Raw genomic sequence first — 20955 nt, forward strand, 5'->3', positions numbered from 1 at the left:
AAATACGTTCAACAGGTATTTGAAAAGGTGTGAAACAACCTATATATTTGTAATCTCAATTTCCAAATAGAATTCTTTTCTTCCTCCTTCTCTTCTGCACAAAATTTCCAGAGAGTAAACACACAAAACAATTCGCTAGAATTCTATAATCCAATGCGGGCTGTAGAATTAGGTAGTTGTATCCTGGTCGAACAGATGTTGTAGAACCACAAGTACAAGAGTGGGACGGAAATACTGTTTGAAAGATATAGTTTTTGCGCTAGCCTCTACATGTGGTTAATCAAGTTAGTACTAATTTAATTCTTGTATTTATTTATGTATTTCATTCTGTATAGCAAGTATTTTTGGTTAATAAAGTATTAGAATTTCAAGTTCTGTTATTTCTATTATTTTTATTTATTTCTGAATTGTTCTCCAACATCTCTAAATTTCAAGTTCTGATCTTGATTCTATCCAATTCCAGTTATCCAAATTCAATCATCTTCAATCCAAATGCTAGGGTTTTTTTTCTTCTGTCTTAAATTTCAATCATCTTCAATCCCTTTTTTATGCGACTATCTTGTGAAATGATAATGCTTCAGAACAGTCGTGAAATTAGCATGTTGCTTGAAAATTGGGGCACTGCAGTATGAGGCTGACAGGGGAAGAATTTGAAGGGTTAAATTGTTCGAGGTTGGGGAAGAGTCTGATCTGTTGTTGTTGCTTGCTTGTAACTTAGAATGTGCGCCCACCAATTGTTTGTGTTTATGCATGTGAGAAAACGTGTGGTGGGATTGAAAGAAAAAAAAAACAGTGTTTAAAAATTCCAAAGTTTCATAACAAACAAGTTTTTGGACTGCAAGGGTTGTAATTAAGAAATCATGTTTTTAAAAACCATCACAAATTTTGAGTTAAAATTTGAAATAGAATACCAAACATGCTCTAAATGTTTAATACAATTACTAATCAATATTTTGTTATTGAGAAAATTGTAGCAAAGATCTTTCAACTTTAATTTCATTGGAGCAATGGTTCCTCAACTAAAAATTTATGACTATTGGTCCCTTAACTCATCGAAATGTGTAGTTATGGTTATTTTTGTCAACTCCGTTAAAACTTTCGTGAAAATGAGTCATGTGCCACTCATGTGAGGCTGAATCAATGGGCAAATATAAAAAACCAAATGAAAAAAATTGTAGCAATGAGCCCTCAATTTTAACCCAATTAGATAAATGATCCCTCCACTTTAACCCAATTATAGCAATGGTGTTTCCAACATGAGTTATCTTGATGGAATTCTGATGGAGTTGACGAAATAGACAATAGATGCAGGTTTTGATGAGTTAAGGGATCAATAGTCATGAATTTTTAGTTGAGGAACTATTGTTGTAATTGCGTTAAAGTTAAGAGACCATTGTTACAATTTTCTTTCCTTATTAATCCGGTTATAAAACAAACAGTCACTTAGATACATGATTTTCATTGCCAAACATTTTGGTTCATGATCCTCTTGGACCATACTAAAAGGAAAGTACCGAGAAAGTATGTATGATGCTTAACAGAATCATGATGATGACATCATTGTTATATGACGTCATGAACTAATAATAATTTCCAATTTTTTTTTACATAAACACCGAGTTCTTTGCATTGAAACAAATCCACGGGTCAATTTTTTGACCGGATTGTTTGAATGTATTCGCACACAATAATCAATGCCAAGTCACCCCAAAACCCCTTTTCCATTAAATATATTTTAATTTTAATTTTTAACTTAATCTCCACGAAAATTATACAAATTCCAACATTTCTAGCAAAGAACACACAGAAGAAACCCAAGAAAAAGCAAAAAGGTCCAACCTTTGAGCCCCAAAACATGGTTCCAGTAAAAAAAATCGACAGAAAATCACCGCAAGTGTTTCAGCGGTAAAAGAGAGGAAAGTGGCTTCTAAAAAGACAGAGAAAATGTGAGAGGTCCCAGGTTCAATGTTCTAATTTGGTGAGTTTGCTTGATTGTGACCATAGACAGGATGAAATCTTTCATAACCTCTCGAGCCCGAAAAAAAGATGAATAAATGTGGCTTGCCACCAGTTGGGCTGAGTAGATGGAACTCACATGAAACTGGGTTGTTGATTACTGTTCCTACGTGTTAAATGGGCAGGCAGCAGTAGTTCAACTTCAAGGTGGTCCAATGGGTTATGTATTTTATTGGGCCGGATGTCCATAAAGCAAACATATTTTTGTTGGGCTAACCGCACCACCCTTAGAAGTTTAATGTCCAATAAACATGTCCAATATGCTATTAGATTCTTTAGTATGAGTATACAAAAGATCAAATGGAATCAATACCCCAATTAATTAGGCATTTGCCATACAGTATTTAGGAAAATTTTAGGGAACTTTAACGAAAAGCTCCCGTTACTGTTCACTTTAATGAAAAACCACATTTTAACACTAAAAAGTCAATCTTGGTACTATTTATTTTACCATTTATTTTGTCTTTATCGTTAAAACTCAAAGTTTTCAAGTCATTTTCATTAGTTTTTCTAAAATTTTAAATTGATAAGAACCAAGTGGGTTGTGGTGATGTCAGAATTCGCACCTATTTGTATCTATTTTGCAATCAGTCCGCTAGTTTCATTGATCCCACTCGGTGTTCCTTTTTCATTTGCTTCTAATTGTATACAGCCCTTAAAATTGATGATTTAAGTTATCAAATTTTTTTGCTGATCGTCGTCTAGTTCGACCAAATATTCTCCCCCTTGTTTATATCGTTTTATACAAAAATTAGATTTATTCAATCTTCGTATAAAAAAATCTTTGGAAAATTTGAGGAAATTAAAATAAAAGCAACACATAAAAGCTAGAAATAAGAAGAATAAATTGGGGAAAAAAAAATTATTTTTTGTAATTTTTCATGTTTTATAATCAAAATGGGTGACATGGTTCATATGCCCCAATTAGAATATATTATTAAAAAAATATATGTATTATAATTTGAGTAAAATTATAATATTAAGTGGCATTCTATAAGTAACTTAAAATTTCCTCGTGAAGAGAAGCAGAAAAACATGAAAAATGCATGCCAAAAAAATTATGTGGTAAAAAGAAATATAGATGTGCGCAAAAAGGCCCAAGAATACATGTCCAATTATTAATGAATCACACAAATGCTGATATATGTACATAAATCATATAAAATCAATTTAATTTGTAATCACATAATCTGAAACAAGCATATGTATATTGTTGATGAAGCTAGCTGCGACGGATCAATCTCATATATATGCATAAAAGGAGAAGGGAATATGTTGCTAGTTAGAGCGCAGATCGTTCCATCTCTCCTGTGACATAAAGCCCTCAACCTCTTTTATATCTTCTCTGTTTCTCTATTCAACGTGTTAATGGCTTCAAGAGCTTATATAACCCCATATTTATAGCCATTAAGCTAGGCCAGTATTTCTCTATGTACTCGGAGTTGGAAATGTTTGATTTTTTCACAATGCAAGGAAATTACTTATACAATACCACGAAGTTTGTTTTAATCTGCAAGGAATTTGCCTGTGATTACATTGTAAACACGAAAAGTTCCTGAAACAAGAAACAAGAATACCGTGTACAAAATATCTTTTTGTGTTTAATGATTTTGGGGTTACAATCTCTTTGTAATTTGATCCTCTGATTCTATCTTCGTAGGGTGTAGGTTTGTGGATGAGTTGTTGATCCAAAGGGCCGTCGGGGCTTGATCTAGGGATGAACAGTTGATGAACGGGTCTTCGAGGGCTTTTGGGCCTAATCTTGAAGACTGATGGATGAGCGGATCTTCAAGGGCTTTTGGGCCTAATCTTGAAGACTGGGATGAGCGGATCTTCAAGGGCTTTTGGGCCTAATCTTGAAGACTGATGGATGAGCGGATCTTCAAGGGCTTTTGGGCCTAATCTTGAAGACTGATGGATGTGTGGATTTGTTGAGGTTGTTGATCCAAAGGGCCGTTGGGGCTTGATCTTAGGATGAACGGATGATGAACGATGAACACTTTCCTCAAGGGCCGTTGGGGCTTGATCTTGAATCGGTGGAAGTTCTTCAAGGGCCGTCGGGGCTTGATCTTGAAGGAGGGTTTTACGAAGAACGAAGAGTGTTTTCTTGATCCTTCGGGGTTTTGCTTGAGAGCTTTTAGAGTTTCGAGGCTTCAAGGTTTTGGTGTGATGTAAATTCCCTTCTTTCTTTCTCTCCTCTTCTTTTTCTAAATGAATGCCTTGGCTTCCTATTTATAGAATTCCAAAACTTGATTTTTGGATTTAAATAATCAGATGAAATAAATCATTTCTGCCAGGTAATGACACGTGTCCTATTTGATGACTTTTCCAATTTATTTCGATTTTTCGTTGAGTCACACGCTACATGTAAAATTTATGTGACACGTGAGCGTTGAAATTTTAATTATTGGTCAACATTCATTTCACCGAAATTTCGATGTCCACAAATGCCCCCACTTCAAGGCGCGTCGTAGACATGTGCTTGTCACGTGTAGAAGATGCGTTTTGAAGTCCCTTAATGTAGATGTCAACCCAAGGGCCGTCAAGGCTTGATCTTGAATTGAGCTGGAAATTTCTTCAAGGGCCATCGAGGCTTGATCTTGAGTTCGACTGGAAGATTTTCTGGTTTCCTCCTATCGTTGATTTTCCACAAGCTTAATCTTGAACTGGGCTGGAAGATTCTTTTGGTCTCCTCCGAAGGTTTGAACTTACTCCTTTTATCTGGAGTTGAATTTGATTCAAGGGTGGTGAACACTTGATTTTGAATCGGACTTGTGATTTCTTCAAGGGCCATTGAGGCTTGATCTTGAGTTCGACTGGAAGATTTTCTGGTTTCCTCCCATCGTTGATTTTCCTTTGTGCTACTCTTGAACTGGGCAGCAGGATTTTTCTGGTCTCCCCCCGAAGGTCTACGAGCGGTTTCAGGATATGGCAGGCAAGTACGAGGTGGAGGTGCTGACCTGTTTCTTTGTTCAATCTTTCCAATTCGTATTGAATACGAATTGGAAAAATTGAAGTTTCCTTGTCCCTTCTCTGGCAGTGTATCAACCGTTGAAAATGACTACTCGAGAGCAACGCTAGGTAAGCAACCAGGAATAGATTCCAGGTAGTCGGTTCCAGATCGGAAGACTGACTCCAAGTGCCGGCTGATTGCTTCTTTCACTTTGCCATGCGAGTAAGAACAAGGACAAAGGAAAAGACAGGGAAAAAGCATGATATGAGATACCTTTGCTTTCGAAGAAGCAGCGAATGAATCAACACATATATTTGTTGTGCTTGTCTCCACATGCTTCGATGTATCATTTTCACTTGCCTTACTTGCTCCCCTTTGCAGAAGTGGTATTTCCTTATGCAGGTTTAGCATCCTCTCTTGTAGTATTTGTCCTCCGATGCAGGAGTTGAATGCAACATTTGCATTTAAATGGTGCTTCACTTCTTGGTGGCAACTGGTTTGAGTGGAGGTTTCGACATATTGCTTTCTCTGTCCTTGTCTTGGCAGGTGAGAACAAGGGCAAAGGAAAAGATAGGGAAAAAGCATGATATGAGATACCTTTGCTTTCGCCCTTGATGATATGAGATACCTTTGCTTTTGAAGAAGCGGTGAATGAATCAGCACATGCTTCAATCTATCGTTTCCTCCTGGGTCATCTGTACTCCAGGCATCTGGTATTTTCAAAGGTTGAATAGGTTTTCTTAAAGGAAGAAGAAGAATTGGGTATTTCGAGAGGCTTTGCTGGGAGTGCGCCCTCAGAGGTGAGGAAGAGTTGGGCATTTTCTTCAGGTCTGCCTTGCCATAAGAGACGAAGGTCGACACATATAGGGATTTCTTAATAGCAAGTGGTGGTACCGTTCTTTTACCCTTGTCGACAAACGTCTCTTCGATATCTGAACGACGCCTCTTCGATTTCAGAACGACGCCTCTTCGATTTCTGAACGAGCGCCACTTTTGACAAAGCTGCACGCGTTTTCTGAAAAGCAGAGAAAGCGTCGCCGAACTTTGCGCTTGTCGGCTAAAGACGTGTAGTTGCGCTGATGGCCTCCACGTGTTCTCGACTTTGTTAGATATCTTTTGACAAAGTTGAACGCATTTTCTGAAAAGCCGCGAACGCGTCGCCGAACTTCACGCAGGAAAATCCGGATTTTTGAATCGGTGGTCGTGTCGCTTGGCTTTTTACAGAGGTATCGATCACTCCAACATACACACTCTGAAAATTGCCCATTCTTGAAAATCGTCTCCGGCCTTTTGAGAATTATCTTCATCCACCCATTCTCTCTGAACACCTTTGAAAAAAAATGACTAACTCATCGAACCTTTGCTTAGATTTGAGTCTCAGCAGCGATCCGGTTGCACCCGGTCAAGGTAATGCATGGCGCCCTTCTTTTTTATCTTCTAACGGTCCTCTTACAGGTGAAGACTCCGTGATGCAGGACGCCACAACAGCTACAATAGTAGCTAGGAACCTCCTCACTCCAAAAGATAGTAGGCTGCTGTCAGGACGGTCCGATGAGTTGGCCGTTCAAGAGTCCCTCGCTCTCAGCGTTCAGTGTGCAGGCTCTGTGTCCAACATGGGCCAACGCCTACTTGCTCGCTCCCGTCAGGTTGAATCGTTGATGGCAGAGGTGGAAAGTCTCAAGCAAGAGATCAAGCAGCTGAAGTATGAGAATAGAAGTTTGCACGTGCTTGCAAACAACTATTCGACGGGCATGAAGAGGAAGCTTGATGAGCTGCAAGAATCTGAAGGTCGGATTCAAAGTGATCGTCAAAGGTTTTCGTCTTTCCTCCAGAGGCACCTTTTTCCTGGGTCTTCCAGCGTTTGGCCAAGTATTGAGGCTTGGAATGCTCTAGCTTCAATGCCTCCGGCTCCGATGCCTTCTGCTCCGATGCCTTCCGCTTCTAGAGTTTTGCCAAGTAATGGGGCTTCACGTGGACATCCTTTGTGAAAGCTCCAATCTAGTATTTCTTTTTTTTCTTTTTTTTTTTCTTTTTTTTTTTTTTTTTTTTTTCATGTACACACTTGTAATTTCTTGGAGATTAATGGACATGTTTTATTTTATTCAATGTATTGTGCTAAATACAAATAAAACATATACATCACTAAGATTTTTTTTTTATTTTTTATTTTTATTTATTTTTATTTATTTTATATTTTTTTTATTTCCCGGTGGCGCTGATCCACCAAGATAGATCTTTTTTTTTTATTATATTTTTTTTTTCTTTGCTTTCGGTGGTACTGATCCACCAAGATAGATCTTTTTTTTTTTATTATATTTTTTTTCTTTGCTTTCGGTGGTACTGATCCACCAAATAGATCTTTTTTTTTTTTAATAATATTTTATATATATATATATTCCCCACATGGTGCAGGGAGGAAATGCAGAGGAGCTTGGAGTAGTAGGAGGATGTTGTTGCTGCGGCTATGGAGTTTGGAGAGCTGAAGCAACGGAGTTCGGAGAAAGTCTTTGGGTGTGAGTTGACAAACTTTGGTTTTGTCAATCTCATTCAAAGGCAGCAGCAGAGGCAAGCAGATGGATGAGGTCTTTGGGTGTGAGTTGACAAACTTTGTTTTTGTTAATCACATTCACAGGCAGCAGCAGAGGCAAGCAGATGTGAGTTCTTTGGGTGTGAGTTGACAAACTTTGTTTTTGTTAATCACATTCAAAGGCAGCAGCCATGGCGGAGGTACAGAAGCAGCCAGAGCTTGAAGTAGTGCAAAGCGTCGAGTTTGAAGACCGGCTAGTCGTTTGACAGCGGTCAATGAAGCTCTTCGTTGATTTTGATCATGGTGGCCAGGGTGACGAGCTCGAGGTAGTTAGTGGATGCTGTTGCTGCGTTTTGGTGAGATCTCCGTTTTTTTTTTTTTTTTTTTTTTTTTTGTAGTGCTGCAAATGCCTCCATCGGTGGAGATGAAGAAGGAGCACTCCGCGGGAGGAGTTGACAGCGGCAAAGACGGCAAGGATGGTTGCTGCTGCAATCGGTGGAGGCGTTGACGAGCTCGAGGTAGTTACTGTTGGAGTTTGAGCTCCATTTGCTCCTCCACCACTGAAGCCTCTCTGCGTTCTCTGCTCTTTCACCCCAATAGCAACTATCACCGTAGTATGCGTCTATTTCCCACCTTTCAAGCTCATCCGTTGTGGTAGAGATAGCAAGGATAAAATTGAAAAGAATTTCTCAAGACACCCAAATCCCCGGGTCTCGCAAGTGATGATGATGATGAATCGGACGATGCCGCAACAGCAGAGCCGGCGGAGGTGAAGAAAAATATGGGTAGAGGGACGGCAACTTTTGGGACCTTGATGTGTCGACTCCGAGGACCCTCAACGGAATCAGGCTCTCTGCCATTAGAAGAGAAGCATGTAGTCGTAGACAACCCAAACCTTCCTCTTTGTTTGGTGGGTCGGAGCTCGTTGGAGTCGAGCTTGGCTTAGACAGTTTTGGCGGAAGATCGATAAGACTAATGGCAGAAACCGTTTAAATTAGAAAATCTTGCTGTACTGGCTACTGAGGGAGTCCTTCAATTTCGAATAAAGACCATAGAGCAAGTACTGCCTGAGGTTTGCCACTTCATACCATGAGTTAAGAACCGAAAGGTGCTTGTCTGTGCCGGAAAATGCCAACTGGATTCTGAGGCTGCAGTCCACAGAGCCGCCATGGTTTTTTGCAGCTCGAGGTCTTGAAGGCGCAGTGCTGATTGTTGAGGCAAACAAAGTCGGAGCTCACTGAACATTTAGAGCACCCATCCTTTTTCCAGTACAAGTTCTGAGCCTGGTGAGATTCTTGAAACCCAGAGAGATCGCACCGGAAAAAATGTTGGAGGCCAAGTTCAGCCGGACCAAGTCGTGCAGATTGAACACAAACTCCGGGATTTCGCCGGAGAGAGCCACGCCGGGAAGACGAAGCGCCGTGACGCGGTTGTTCTCACAGTTGACGCCTGATTTGCATCTTGCTGTCTGTAATCAAACCGATTACCAGATTCCTTATTCTCCCGAAGAGTATCCCAAGACCGTTCCTTTCCAGAGGCAGGAATTGGTGTAGAACGGCCACGCCAATCCCGGCTGTCGGGCTCCGAATAACGATTTTGAGCTGGAGATGGAGTTGGAGATAGAGCTGGCAGACGAGCGACCGCCATGGTTTTGCAATCGACCGGAAGCGGAGGAGGCGGACGATGGGCAGACGAGAGAGTATGTCGATGATTACCTCCGGCGGGAGTTCGGCCATGGATGCTTGGATTTGGTTGATTGATCTGAGTCAGCTGACCCAAAAGTCAGATTTGGTCAATTGGATTTGCTTCTCCACCACTTAAGATCCATGGGTGCCTAAGTGCCTGGTCAGCAGAGAGTCTTCTGGAAGCGTCTCTGCAGATCATCTTCCTCAACAGATCCTTTGCCGCAGGCGACACAGATCGGAAAGCCTTCGGCGGAAATCTCAAATTCCCTCTCAAAACCGCCTCGAAGATCTCCGTCGCCGACTCTCCGTAACACGGAGGAATCCCGCCGAGCATTATGTATATCATCACGCCGGCGCTCCAGACGTCGATCTTTTCATTATACTCCCTGCCCATCAGCACCTCCGGCGCGACGTAGTACGGCGTCCCGACAACGCCCTCCATGGCGAGCGAGTCCTCGGTCTCGAAGACGTTGAAGAGCTTGAGAATGTTGGGGTGCGGGGACAAAATGGTCATTATCTTGGGCTCGTTCTCAACACAACAATCCAGCCCACCATTTTGGGCTTGTCGACATTTTGCTTTTTTTTTTTTTTTTTTTTTTTTTTTTAATTTTAATTTTTAATTTTAATTTATTTATCCTGATTTTGGGGGAACACATACACATGCATTCCCTTCCTCTATACATACATACATATATATATATATATATATATATATTTTTTTTTTTTTTAACAAATAACATGTAATTTTTTGTACAAAGAATGTAATAATATTGACTTTCATTAGTCACTTTTACTACAACCTTATTTTGATGTGACTGAACTCAAAATTAAACGTTCAAGCTACCTACATACCCTTCCAACAAAGAGATCAAGTCGAAACGTAGTTCAAATGCCCCTTTTTTTTTTTTTTTTTTTTTTTTTTTTTTTGAACCGAAGAACAAAATATATTTTTTTTAATACATAGTAACATATGTATATTTTTTTTTCTTTTCTTTTGTAATAAAATTGACTTTCTTTAAAGAAACATTTATTTATTTATTTTGATGTGACTGTACTTGAAGTTTTGAAGTTTTGAAGTTTCAAGTTGCCTACGTACTCTTCCAAAGAAGAGATCAAGTCATAACGTAGTTCAAATGAGTGATGGTTTTTTTATGATGATTTTGCCGTACACAGTTTATGCTCTTGCGGGCCAGGAGCGTGGTGCGTTTGCTTTAGGGGTAGTAGCGCTTCAAAAATCTGCCGTTGATGGGGCCGATCTCCAACCCGTCTTCTGCCATGATTAAGTAGGCGCCATTGGTGTAGATCTCTTGTATTACGTAGGGTCCATCCCACTTTGATGTGAACTTGCTTTTTGTCTTATGAGTTGTAATGATAGGCCTACGCAATGCCAGCACGAGATCTCCGGCTTGGAAAGACCTTGGGCGGACTTTCTTGTTGAATGCCTTGGCTAACCGTGCTTGGTAGCATTCCAAGTGTTGTTGAGCTTCGAGCCTTCTCTCATCCAGCGCTTCCAACTCCTGAAGGCGCAACTTTGCATTTTCTTCATCAGTCAAGCCTTCTTGTATAGCCATCCTTAGTGAGGGGATTTGACTTTCAAGCGGTAGAACAGCTTCTACGCCATATACGAGAGAATAAGGTGTAGCATGGGTAGGAGTCCTATGTGTAGTCCTATATGCCCAAAGTGCTTCACTTATTCTTTCATGCCAGTCTCTCTTTGTTCGGCCGATTACCTTTTTCAGGAGGTTGCACAGCGTCTTGTTGAATGCTTCCGCGAGGCCGTTGGCCGGAGCATGATACATGGAAGACTTGTGCTGCTTGAACTTGTATTTGTCGCAAAGCTCGTCCACGAGTCGGTTGGAGAACTGTTTTCCGTTGTCAGTGATAATGTAGCGAGGCACCCCATATCGGTGGATGATATGCTCCTTGATGAAACGAACAACAGTTTCCTTTTTTACTTCCCTTAAAGGTATGGCTTCAGCCCACTTGGAGAAGTAATCTGTTGCAGCTAGGATGTAAGCTTCCCCTGCAGATGACTTTGGCGTAATTGGTCCTACAACGTCCAATCCCCATGCGTCGAACGGCCATGAAGCAACTGTAGGGTGTAATGGTTCAGGCGGTTGATGTATGAAGTTGGCGTGGAATTGGCAGGCTTGGCACCTTTTGGCGTGTTCCAGGCAGTCCTTCACCATGCTCGGCCAGTAGTAACCCATTCTTTTAAGCTGGAAATGTAGCTTTGGTCCAGATTGATGTGCCCCACACACACCTGAATGTGCTTCTTCCATGGCTTGATTAACTTCTTCCTCACCTAGGCATCTCAGGAGCAATCCTTCAAAAGAGCGTCGGTAGAGTGTTCCTTTGTAGTAAAGGAAGCGAGGTGCTCGTCGACGTATTTCGGAACGGTGTCTAAGATCATCTGGAAGCTTTCCGTGCTCTAAGTAGTCGATCAGCGGCTGTCTCCACTCTTCAGCATCGACTGGAAGTACTGAGATGACATTTGTATCATCTAGTGACATTTCATTAACGAGCGGAATCACCCATCTTTGGCAAACTGGCACGTCTGCAACTTCATCTTTTCCTAGTGTCATACTCGAGGCTAGATTGGCGAGAGCGTCCGCCATTTGATTCTCCTTTCTTGGCACATGTTCTAGTGTCACAGCTTCGAACCTTTGTAGCAGTTGGGTCGCTAGCCGGAAGTATGGGACGAGATCATCTTTCCTCACCTCATATTCAGTTAAGAGTTGATTGATTATGAGCTTGGAATCGCCATATACCTCAAGAGCTGTGATTTCCATGTTGATCGCCATTTGGAGCCCGATGATCAATGCTTGGTACTCAGCAACATTGTTGGAGCATAGCTCATTCAATTGGAAGGAGTAAGGTAGTATGTGCCTTTGTGGTGACATGAATACTACTCCTGCCCCTGCTCCGTCTGCTCGTGCGGATCCGTCGAAGAACATCGTCCATGTCGGGAAGATGTCGATGTAGAACACCTCCTCGTCAGGCAAGTCATCTGAGATTTTCCAATCAGCCGGGATTGGATGATCGGCAAGGAAGTCTGCTAGCGCTTGTCCCTTGACGGCTTTAGCTGGGACGTAGATGATCTCATATTGATTAAGAAGCAAAGCCCATTTAGCGAGTCGCCCTGTCAAGACTGGCTTAGTCATAACGTATTTGACAGGGTCGGCTTTAGCAACCAAGTGGATGGTGTAAGCATGCATGTAATGTCTGAGTTTCTGAATGGCAAACACCAAAGCGAGGCACATCTTTTCTATTGGGGAATAGTTCAACTCAGCGCCGGTGAGAGTTCGACTGAGGTAGTAAAGTGCTCCTTCTCTTTGGGATTCATTCTCTTGCGCCAAGAGTGCTCCGATTGAACTTTCCTGAGCAGCAATATACAATATGAGTGGTTTCCCGGGCACAGGTGCCCTCAGGACAGGTGGACTTGACAAATATTTCTTTATGCTTTCAAAAGCATTATGGCATGCTTTGTCCCATACGAATGGAACATCTTTCTTCATAAGGCGACTAAACGGTTGACAACGCCCTGCGAGGTTGGAGATGAAGCGTCTGATGAAGGCTAGCCGTCCTTGTAGACTTTTCAGCTCGTGCAGGCTTCTTGGCTCGGGCATGCTTTGAATGGCCTTGATCTTTGATTGGTCTACTTCAATACCACGGTGCTTGACGATGAAGCCGAGGAATTTTCCAGAGGTGACGCCAAACGCACACTTTAACGGGTTCATCTTGAGGTTGTATTTTCGCAGCCTTTCGAACACTATTCGCAGATCCTTCAAGTGTTCTGATCTTTTCTTCGTCTTAACCACCACATCATCTACGTAACATTCTACATTTTTGTGTAGCATGTCATTGAAGATTTTCTGCATTGCGCGTTGATACGTAGCTCCAGCGTTCTTTAGACCAAAGGGCATTACCTTGTAGCAGTAGATACCTTTTGGAGTACGAAAGGCTGTTAGTTCCTCGTCTTCGAGGGCCATGCGAATTTGATTGTACCCAGAAGAGCCATCCATGAATGATAATGCCTCATGGCCAGTGGTTGCATCCACCATGATTTCAATAATTGGCAAGGGGAAGTCATCCTTTGGGCAAGCATCGTTGAGGTCCCGGAAGTCTACGCAAACACGTATTTGTCCTGATTTTTTAAGGACAATGACGATGTTGGAGATCCACTTGGGGTATTGCACTTCTCGAATAAAGCCTGCTTCGATTAGCTTGTCGATCTCGACCTCGATTTGTGGGATAAGCTCAGATCGATAGCGTCTTTGAGTTTGCTTTATCGGCCGTGTTCCAGGCCTGACCGCAAGATGATGAACAGCGATGATAGGGTCCAGGCCGGGCATTTCTTTGTAGGTCCAGGCAAAGACGTCTTTGTACTCTAACAACAACTGATAATACTCATCTATCTCATATGTACTTAATAATGCACTTACGAAGATAGGTTTTGGTTCCTTGCTTGTACCTAAGTTGAGTTCCTTGAGATCATCGATTGTGGCTTGCCCCCCATCTTCGAGCTGTGGTGGTGCAGCAGTGACATCTTCCTCGGGGATTTCGTCTTCTTTACCTTCTTGAACCGTGACGTGGAAAACATCTTGGATCTCCTCTTCGGTGCTGCCTTCTCGAGCTTGTCGGCATAAGGATTGTCTGGTGTTCTGTGAGAGGCGTTCCTCGCAATCTTCATAGGAAGGAGCCTTGACCGGGTAATTGAAGAAGTCTTCTGGGAAGAGGTCGCACATTGTGATGGGGATGGACGATCTTTGTGCCGAAATTTCATTATCTCCAACACTTTCACATTGTTCTGGAGGTTGACAGGAGCTGCTTTGCCCCCTTTCCGATTGGTGAACTTGTGGACAAGACATATGTTTCTCGTGCAGCTTCTTCGGAGTGACATGAATCCATCCTTCATCTTCACTTGACTTGACTGACATGGTTTTGGAGCATGCCCCCAGCGGTTGAGGTGAAGACTTTGAGTCGAAAGAGCCAGAAGTGACATCTTTCTTAGGGATTTCATCTTCAGTGCCGTTCTCTTGGGTTTGTTGGCATGAAGATTTGCCAGTGTGGACGATGATGCGCCTCCTTACCTTCAATGGTCCTTTTGTGTCAACCTCTAGGATTGCTTGGCGCTTCATCCTTGAAGGAATCAAGCTTCGAACGTCATCTTTTCCTCCTAACCCATCGAGCTTTTCTCCCTTTGGCGTTGTCTTCCTCTTTCCAAAAGGCTTCTCATTATCTTCAAATCTTTCTGAAGCCGATCGTTGCAGAGGAGAGATAACTGTGTTGCTTTGTTTCTTAAGCTTTAACAACCTTTCAAAAACAGAGCTTTGGGATGTCGGCGCTTTAAGCCTCTTGAAGACAGAGGTTCGGTCTTGACCACCAATGCGATTAAACACTGAAGTTCTGGAGCTTGACTGGCTCATCCTATCGAAGACCGACGTCCGATGGGAGGGTTTAGGCTCTTCTTGGTCTTGTTAAATGCTCATGCTGACATATTGAGTGCTAGTGTTTTTCGCTTGGCTTGAAATCATCACAGGTGCATTTGGTGTGAAACCAAGTCCGGCTTTGTTGTTGTCAACTCCGTAACCATGCTCCTTCAACTTCTTTTGAGTTTTGGTGAGGTTACGTTCTTCGTCATTGACAGTGTTTGAAACCTTATTTCCAGCCACCGCAGAAGAAGTGAAGTCGTACCCGGCCTTTGACATGAGTTTGTAGGCGTTAGGGTCGAAACCTTCCTCGGTCCTCTTGGTTGGAAGAAAGCTTGATTCCACCTTCTTTGGTAGAGCTTTTATGAAGCCTTGTGGTAGTCTTGCGACCTTAGCACCTCCGAGCTGTGTCAAAGGCAAAACTGCATTTGTCTTGAGCAAGTTCACATTATCCGTGTGCCACTGTGTATCGGCTTTTCTAGTTTCGAATGGAGATTGACCATTCTTTCTTCTTGACATTGGGATATACCGGAATATGGGTGCGTTCGGTCCTTCTGACGGCATCCTACTCCCTTTGGTTGTTGCAGGTTTAGCAAGCTCGTCATCGTCTTTGCTTGAAGATGGCACGGCCTGCTCTTTTTGCTTTTTAGGCATGGCTTGCCACTCCTGCTTTTTAGGTGCTGCTCTGCCCGTGGATTTGATCTCTTCCGGGAGGGCTTCGGGTACCGTCTCTTCATCCATGTAGAATTTGGCATCTGCAAAGTGTGATTCGGCTTCGGTGAATGGCTTGGTATCACCTTGGATCACCTTCACTCCTTCTCGGTAAAATTTTAGGCATTGGTGAAGGGTGGACGGCACTACCCCATTTGCGTGGATCCAAGGTCTTCCTAAGAGCAAGCTATAGGAAGTTCTTGCATCAATCACGTGGAATATCGTGCTTGATTTGAGCTCACCCATGGTCATCTCTACTCGGATCATGCCTATCGCCCTTTGTCCTCCTTGGTTAAAACCCTGGATCAGCAGACGGCTCAGGGATAGTTCATTCACCTTGATGCCGATTATGGTCATTGTTGATTTTGGCATGATGTTTATGGCTGACCCACCATCCACAAGCATGCGGTTGACTTTGTATTCCTTTATGTATCCGGAGACGAAGAGAGGACGGTTGTGAGGCTTTGATCCCAACAGTAGGTCTTCGTCAGTGAAGTTAATTACGTCATGGGTGGCACAACATGTGGCACATTCATGTGGCTGAAGCTTCGAGCCTTCGTCGTTACTTTCTTGCACTTCGTGGTCGTCGGGACCTGCCAAGACTGCTGCTAGTGCTCTTCGCATCTTTTTTGGCAATGGTAGCGCTTCCTCGATGCTAAAGTGTGTTGGCAGACCTTCTCCAGGTGTAAGGGTATTTTCTACCTCAGTGGCAATAGCTTTGCCTTTTGAGGGCTCTTCTATTTCTACTTCAACCATGTGACAGGCCACGGTAGTGCACTGTTGGAAAAAGTCATTCGGGAAGTACTCACGCAAGGAGACGGGAATGCGTGGCTCCTGCTCCATAGGTTCCCTAGCATATGTTGTTTTATTATGCTTTATGTTTCTTTTAGGCTTCGCATTGTTGCGGCCGTGGTGATTTCTTCTTTGTTCCACCTTTGGCTGTATGACTTGTGGTCTTGGTTTCCTTGTCTTTTTGTAGGTTACCAATATCCATCCTTCTTCATCATCAGCATGTGTATCTTGGTCGCTTCTCTCCAGTGATGGTTGTGTAGGAGGTGCCGTGCAACTTAAGCATTCACGGGAACGGTCAGGTGTCATTTGGAGAGGCACAGGATTAAACGATCCAAACGCAATTGTAGTGGTATGCGTTGCGGCCGTGTCCTCAAGGTCGAGCTCAATTTGCCCTTGTTGTGCTAGCTTCATGATGAGTTCTTTGAGAACGAAGCACTTGCCAACAGGATGGCTCACAATACGATGATACTTGCAGTACCTAGGATCGTTTGTGCGATTCATTTCTTCAGGACGCTTGCATTCGGGTAGCTCAATCACCTTTTTTTCCAGCAAGTCATCTAACATGGCAGCCATGTCAGAGTCAGGAAAAGGGTACGTTTTCTGTTCCAACTCTCTCAAGGTGCTCTTGTATCTGTCTTGGGTGCGAGAAGGCTCACTTGTCTTTATCTCCTTCGCTTTCTTCTTGGAGGAGATCTTGATGGGCGCTGAGGAGGTCTTGATGGGCGCTGAGGAGGTCTTGATGGGCGCTGAAGAGGTCTTGATGGGGGTAGTGTTGACGGTGAAAGCTTCCTTAGCGGGCTTCTTCCCGGTCTTGTCTACATTTGGGGCGAATACTTTCTCCTTATTGAAGTTAGTAATTGGCTCCTTTTTCCCATGATTAGCGATACTCAGCTCCATGTCGTAGGAACGAGTTGCTAGCTCTTCGAATGTTCTTGGTTTTATGCCTTGGAGGATGTAATGTAACCCCCAGTGCATGCCTTGAACGCACATCTCAATGGCAGAGGTTTCAGAAAGCCGATCTTTGCAATCCAGACTTAAGGAGCGCCATCTATTTATGTAGTTGACGACAGGTTCATCTCTCCACTGTTTCGTACTGGTCAGCTCTAGCATGCTTACAGTACGACGAGTGCTGTAGAAACGGTTGAGGAATTCCCTTTCTAGCTGGTCCCAACTGTTGATAGACTCAGGTTCGAGGTCAGTGTACCAGTCAAAAGCGTTACTTTTCAGCGAACGCACGAACTGTTTGACGAGGTAGTCTCCCTCTGTCCCAGCATTGTTGCAAGTTTCAATGAAATGGGCGACATGTTGCTTCGGGTTGCCTTTTCCATCGAACTGCATGAATTTTGGGGGCTGATAACCCCTTGGCATCTTCAAAGCGTCAATCTTCTTGGAGTAAGGCTTTGAGTACAGTACGGAGTCATGCGAGCTTCCTTCGTACTGTGTCTTGACAGTGCTTGCGATCATCTCCTGTAGCTGCTGGATAGAGAGAGATCCCATGAATGCCGTTTCTTGGTCTAGCTTTGGCTTCTCTTCAACTTTCTCCACTGGTGGCTCCTCTTCTTCGTCGTCTTCTTTCTTTAATAGGCCAATATTTGGGTCGACTTTCTCGTCGGGCAGCGCATCTAGTTGGTTGACAAGTGCGGCAATCTGCAAGTCCTTCTCCTCCACAGTCCGTGTGAGCTTTGCGATTGCTTCATTCATCTGAGCTAGCTGCTCCTCGATTGAAGTTGCTCCAGTGGTCATAACTTGCATGGTTGTACTGCCGCTCGAATCAGCGTCGGAGAGTAGGGACTCTGAGTATTTCCTCGGGCTTTCCCCCCTTGATGCCTTTAGCGAGGCTAGGGTGATCACAGGCTCGTACCTCAGGTGCTCTTGTTCCTTTGACAGAGTCAATGCAGGGGCGGAAGCCGCGGCAAAAAGAGCTCTTGCCTTACTTCGGGTTACGATGCCCGAAATATCACCACTTGCGGCGATGATGTTCTTGTTCTTTGCTTTGATTGCAGGAACAGCTTGATCCTTTCTTGATGCCATTTGCGTTTTTCGATGATTGGAGGATAGAGATGAGAGGTAGAGATTGTCCCACCGGGCGTGCCAAATTTGTAAACACGAAAAGTTCCTGAAACAAGAAACAAGAATACCGTGTACAAAATATCTTTTTGTGTTTAATGATTTTGGGGTTACAATCTCTTTGTAATTTGATCCTCTGATTCTATCTTCGTAGGGTGTAGGTTTGTGGATGAGTTGTTGATCCAAAGGGCCGTCGGGGCTTGATCTAGGGATGAACAGTTGATGAACGGGTCTTCGAGGGCTTTTGGGCCTAATCTTGAAGACTGATGGATGAGCGGATCTTCAAGGGCTTTTGGGCCTAATCTTGAAGACTGGGATGAGCGGATCTTCAAGGGCTTTTGGGCCTAATCTTGAAGACTGATGGATGAGCGGATCTTCAAGGGCTTTTGGGCCTAATCTTGAAGACTGATGGATGTGTGGATTTGTTGAGGTTGTTGATCCAAAGGGCCGTTGGGGCTTGATCTTAGGATGAACGGATGATGAACGATGAACACTTTCCTCAAGGGCCGTTGGGGCTTGATCTTGAATCGGTGGAAGTTCTTCAAAGGCCGTCGGGGCTTGATCTTGAAGGAGGGTTTTACGAAGAACGAAGAGTGTTTTCTTGATCCTTCGGGGTTTTGCTTGAGAGCTTTTAGAGTTTCGAGGCTTCAAGGTTTTGGTGTGATGTAAATTCCCTTCTTTCTTTCTCTCCTCTTCTTTTTCTAAATGAATGCCTTGGCTTCCTATTTATAGAATTCCAAAACTTGATTTTTGGATTTAAATAATCAGATGAAATAAATCATTTCTGCCAGGTAATGACACGTGTCCTATTTGATGACTTTTCCAATTTATTTCGATTTTTCGTTGAGTCACACGCTACATGTAAAATTTATGTGACACGTGAGCGTTGAAATTTTAATTATTGGTCAACATTCATTTCACCGAAATTTCGATGTCCACATACATACAGTGGGATAAATTGCATACGCTAATGAATTAATTAATCATTTTTTAAAATTAAATACGTTGTTTAAAGTTTGGAACATTGGCCTTACCATACACATTAGAAACTCACTAGTAATTTCCCGGGGGTTCATTTTCCCATTGAAAAATAATAAAAAAAATTTTACAAGCACAATTTCCTCGAGACCTTCATATATACCTACATGTCCAGTGAAAGAAAAGGAAAGAGATGTTAGACTCTTGTTTTCTTTTCTAATATTGGTCGTATATTAGAATTGATCCCAGAATTTCACTTGTACAAGAGGATTACTACAACAAAATGCATGATTTAGCGATGAAATTTTCACTCAAGAAATTAGAAAGTTCTCATGACTAAAAGTTATTGTGATATTTCGTCGTTAAACATTTATTTAAAAATAAAATGAAAATAAAAATTAATGTCAAATTGTAAATTAATGATGCTAATTTTTAAATCAATCACTTGCTTAACTACCTATATCTGTCAAAGACTAATGACATACTTTATATTAATTTTGGGATCTAGCCATCAGCCGGCCAATCATGTATATAAGGACAACAGGAGGCTGCTGATTGAGACGTCAAGTAAGTCGATTATTGTGATTGAGGACATCGATTGTTCGGTTGATATCACGGGGCAGAGGAGGCAGAGGAAGGAGAAAGGAGAGGAGGAGGGGGAAGGGAGGGATCCGAATGAGAAGATGGGGAAGGAGGATAGGGAGACAAAACCGAGCCAGGTTACTCTTTCCGGGCTCCTGAATTTCATCGACGGGCTGTGGTCAGCGTGCCACGGAGAGAGGCTCATTGTGTTCACAACAAACTATGTGGAGAAGCTTGATGCTGCATTGATTAGGAAAGGAAGGATGGATAAGCACATTGAATTGTCATACTGTAACTACGAATCGTTCAAGGTGCTGGCTAGGAACCACCTCAAGCTCGAATCACACCGTTTGTTTCCGGAAATTGGAGTGTTGCTTGGGGATGTTAAGATGACTCCGGCTGATGTTGCAGCGCATTTGATGCCTAAGAAACTTTCCGGGGATGTCGAAATCTGCCTGCAGAGTCTGTTCCAAGCTCTCCTGAAGGAAAAGGAGAGTGGAGGATTGAAGACTGAGGAAGAAGCGAAAGAGGAGAAATCGCCATCGGCTGCAGAAGAAGAACACGATCAGGATACAGAATCTCCATCATCTAACAAAAAATGAAGTGACTGCAAGCAAGAAAAAAAAAAAAAAAAAAAAAGGATTTTCGATTTGGGGGACAAAAGGGCTTTGTATGTGTAAAGCATTTATGTATACTGCCAATGTGGTCCTAGATATATATCCAAAACACCTATAATTGTGTCGAGGTTTGAGCAAGGCAATTGTTGTGCATGTCACGCTCATGTTTACGGAAAATCTGTCTTGTAAGTTGTACATCCGTTGTCCGAGAGACTTACAACCCGACAAGGGATCTCTCTCTCGAACCAGGGATATACAATCAGGCATAGCTAAGATTTTAAGAATCCCTCCTGTCCACACGAAATTAAATAGCAGCGGCATTTCAACAAACACCTGGTGGACACTGAGTTATTAGAGAGAAAAGTGCAAATTTGCACCAGAACGCAATCCAAAAGAAGCACAAAGCTTCGACACGAATCACAAGGAGCAACGTAAGCTTCCATTAAAAAGAAATCGACAGAAGACCGTAAGAATTTTGGGCTGAGGAGATGTAACTCACATGAAACTGAGTTGTTGATTTCTGTTCATATGTGTTGATTGTGCAGGCAGCAAGAGTTCAACTTCAAGGTGGTCCAAATGGGTTTTGTATTGTATT

General features: G+C 42.7%; 2 pseudogenes across 1 annotated transcript; one reads left to right on the top strand and one right to left on the bottom strand.

Moving 5' to 3' along the window:
- Positions 1 to 9243: 9243 nt before the first annotated feature.
- Positions 9244 to 9737, bottom strand: LOC148689245 (phosphoenolpyruvate carboxylase kinase 2 pseudogene; annotated as a pseudogene).
- Positions 9738 to 18534: 8797 nt separating this feature from the next.
- LOC137707595 (AAA-ATPase At3g28540 pseudogene) lies at positions 18535 to 20498 on the top strand (annotated as a pseudogene). The gene has a single exon (XR_015958351.1). The product of XR_015958351.1 is annotated as an AAA-ATPase At3g28540 pseudogene (transcript).
- The last annotated feature ends 457 nt before the right edge of the window (positions 20499 to 20955 follow it).

This window comes from Pyrus communis, chromosome 17, assembly GCF_041283825.1.
Source record: "Pyrus communis isolate YQ-2024b chromosome 17, ASM4128382v1, whole genome shotgun sequence".
In the NCBI taxonomy this organism is placed as follows: Eukaryota; Viridiplantae; Streptophyta; class Magnoliopsida; order Rosales; family Rosaceae; genus Pyrus; species Pyrus communis.